This window comes from Ictidomys tridecemlineatus, chromosome 2 (genome assembly GCF_052094955.1).
Source record: "Ictidomys tridecemlineatus isolate mIctTri1 chromosome 2, mIctTri1.hap1, whole genome shotgun sequence".
NCBI classification, from domain to species: domain Eukaryota; kingdom Metazoa; phylum Chordata; class Mammalia; order Rodentia; family Sciuridae; genus Ictidomys; species Ictidomys tridecemlineatus.
Genome location: NC_135478.1, coordinates 77,375,302 through 77,379,124, shown reverse-complemented (window position 1 = coordinate 77,379,124; position 3,823 = coordinate 77,375,302). Strand labels below are relative to the sequence as shown.

The 3,823-nt window shown below is 38.1% G+C and overlaps 1 pseudogene; it reads right to left on the bottom strand.

Annotated features, from left to right (window-relative positions):
* Positions 1–206: 206 nt before the first annotated feature.
* LOC110597335 (KH domain-containing RNA-binding protein QKI pseudogene) lies at positions 207–1,845 on the bottom strand (annotated as a pseudogene).
* Positions 1,846–3,823: the final 1,978 nt, after the last annotated feature.

Genomic DNA, 3,823 nt, shown 5'->3' with positions numbered 1-3,823 from the left:
TACCAGTCTCTTGGGGTAGATATTGAAAGATGATCAGTGCTTTGAATGATTTGGTCCCTAATACTTTACTATTATTCAGTACAGGTTCTAGAACCCCTTTCATCCACACAGGGATGAAGTTGGTGGACAAAAAGCTGAGCTGGAAGGCAATGTTTTATTCGTATTTTGTTTGCCTAGATGGTAAGACAAATGAACAAACAAGTCCCTCATCTTGCTGCACTGGCCACAGGCAAGCAAAGGCAATGATCACTTAAGTGATAAGCAGGCAGGATGGTCAAGTCATTATTGGGCAAAGAGTTCAGAGATAGAAGTTCATATGTTAGTTGCCTATGAACTCCACCTTCGGTCACAACCCTTTGGAAAGGATAGAGACATATATTGTGCCTTCAAACTGTAGTAGACACTGCACCTCACACAACATTCAGTTCAATAGGGCACTCAAGGACTGAAGTGGCTGGTGCCAACGTGTAAGGTATTTGTAGGGTGTGTAGATCAACCCAGCCTCTGGCCCTGGAGGGACAATCACAGCAGTAGTGTGAGGAGTTCCTTTTGGCATGACAGAGGTCTGTATTTGTCTGATCAAAGGCATTATGGTAGGTTCAGCTGGAGATGAGTACTCAGGTTCACTGCTGAGAGAATATGTGCAACTCCAGGTATGATCCTAGGAGAAGCTGGGCTGTTGCCACCAGAGAAAAGGCAACTTTGGTGATTCAACATTGGCATCGCTGTAGGTGACATTCAGAATCAGAATCTCATACCTGCTGTCTTTAGTTTTACTTTGCTGTATTCTGAGCATCTTCTACATTGATTAGTACATCTGAATCTTCATGTATATGCCCCCAATTCAGTTTGTTCTATTCCCTCCTCCTTCGATTTATCTTTTACTGACCCTTTGCCTCAGACCATTGTTTTACGTCCATTTTCTGTCTCAAGCTCTTTAGCTGTAAATCCTCTGGGGCAAAGTTTCTACCAAGACAATTAAAATCTAGATATTTAAATTTTTTGAATTTTTGTACACAAATTGAGCACATCTTTTCATTTCTCTGGTTGTACATGATGCAGAGTCACTCCATTTGTTAAATCATACCATACAAAGGGTAGTAATGCCTTTCTCATTCCACCATCTTCCCCCCCCAACTCCCTCCCCTCAACCTGCTCTCCTCTGCTCAATCCAAAATTTCTCCTTCTTTCCTTGAGTCTCCCCCAGAATATTATGGACCTGATCCACTTATCAGAGAATATATTTGGAACTTATTTTGTTCCATGATAGTCTCCAACTCTGTTCATTTACCAGCCAATGCTATAATTTCATTCTTCTTTAAGGCTCAGTAATATTCCACTCTGCTTATGTACTAGTTTGTTTATACATTCAACTGTTGAAGGGCATCTAGTTTGTTTCCATGAATTACCCACTGTGAATTCATCTGCTATGATCACTGATGTTACTGCATTACTATGGTGTGCTGATTTTTAAGTCTTTTGCATATACACCTAGGAGTGGGAAAGCTTTGTCAAATGGTGGTTCCCACAAATGTTTCTAAAGAATCTCCAATATGCTTTCCAAAGTGGTCACACCATTTTTTTAGTGGCAAAAATTTGAATATTTTTTTACAGACATATTCAGTTTCTATCATAACTGAACAATAGTTCCCACATAATCAGGCAATTTTGCACTCTTTTTCTTTTTTGTACTGCCATTTAATGTGTGTACATATCTTTAGGTACTCTGCTAATTTCTTCCTCTGTCAACTGCTAGAAGTGGCTGAAGATCTTGCAGAATTTGGACAGGCTTCTCAAGAGCTTCTTGTCCTTCACCAACTGCATCAGGTTATCTGGGATTACCATTTCCCCTGACCATATTCCAGACTCCACAGATCACTTCACCCAATGCCATGACACCAGCACCAGACAGGAGGAATGGGCAGGGGTATCCCCTGGGCACTGTCTGCTGAGGACTCAGTGTGCCTCTCTGCACTGGCCCCTGCTCTGGGTCCAGAGCTGAGCCCCATGGAGGCTTGTCTATGCACTTAAAGTGAAAGTTGAGGAATGTATATATATCACACTATAAGGAGATATAGTGACATGTGCCACAGTGGTTCTGGTGGCCCAGCTGTATGGACAATCTTATGCCCTAGATGTATGCTAATAGAAGAATTGGTGATAGGAGACAAAATCTGCTGTTTAGGGAAAGCCCTACAGAACAATCCTAATGTAGACCATGGGATTTTTGGAACAGTCATGTCACCTGATGTAGAGAATTACACACCTTTTGAATTACAGCTCATGGTGCAAAGCCTGGTAGGTACAAAACAACACCAGTCATCACTTGAACATGAGGCCATAACTGTGTGATTTGCCAGTCAGAAGGTCAAGGAGGTTCAGCATAGTGGATAATTTGCATCTGGGAAGGAGCAAGAGCAGGGCTTGCTCTCAGAACTCTGCATGGGCACATGGTAAAGGCCCCATATCTCCAAGTTTCCAGTACCAGACACTCTCCCAGGAGTCCCATGTATGTCCCATGTGTGGAGATGAGGCTTTGGGTACAAGGTGAGTGTGACACTACTGCTACCTGATGGCTCCAGTTCAACAATGTCTAATATTAATACAGTGAAACCTGATTATGCAACGTCTCCTAACCACATTAAAATTAAAAAGGCATGCATAATTATTTTAATAATGCTATATAACCCACTATATCAAAGAAGTATCATTTCCACAAAGATTGAATGAACATTATTTATGATATAATTTACATAATTTTTCTCATGTCATTTTTTTGAAATATGTTACATGTTAATTTGGTCAGTGAAATTTTCTCAGAAACGTCTGATTTGTGTTCTATTTTCTCATTTACATTTGTTAAGGTAGATTTACTTAACCAAATAACCAAAGCATGATTGGTAATTTTCTAACCACTGAGTTGTGAACAGAAATAACATTTACCCTTTGTTATTTACAAGCACATAATATAAATATGATTCATGATTTTTAGAATAAATTCAACTTTGAAGGAAAATGATGTTTCTTTCAAAACTACAGTTTGACCAACTATCTTATGAAAGTCCATAACTTAAGTAATATAATAACACAACATTTCTAAATCTACATAGTATAATTGCTTAAGTTTTTATTTCTTTTTTTTAGATATACATGACAGTAGAGTGGTTTGGGATATATATATATATATATATATATATATATATATATATATATATATATATAAATGGAATATTATTGACCATTCTTGTCCTTATACATGATGCAGAGTTACACTAGTTGTGTATTCATATATAAAAATAGAAGTTGTATAAATAATCTAATTTGGGGGTATAAAAAGCAGTCTTTTCACTGTTCACTGTTACAAACTCCTGCCATTGTTATGTTTGTGTTCATAAAATACAATATTGATTTTAAGTGACTTTTTTGATCATCAAGCTTTTAGAGTAAAAAAAAAATTAACTCTGTGTTTGCAATGTCAAAAAAAAGCATGAAGGTATTTTGGTGCCAGGTCATATTCAACAAAGAGTGACCTGAGAAAGAAATGATCCTGTTGATGAGGTGGATCTTAATTCAATTGGTGTATCTCAGATGGCTTCCATCCCTAGAAACAAATATGTTTTTTCATTCAAGTCATGAACACAATGTCCATGCTTTCATGAATAGAGATTAAAGATTATTCATGTGGTCATGAAAACAGATTTCCACTCACAGAGGTGACCTGCCTACAGCCAGGTTGATATTAGTTCTCAGTGAAACATGCATTTACCCTTGAGGGAGCTTGTTTTCCTTGCCTGCAGTGCTTCTGCCAAAACTGTTATCCATG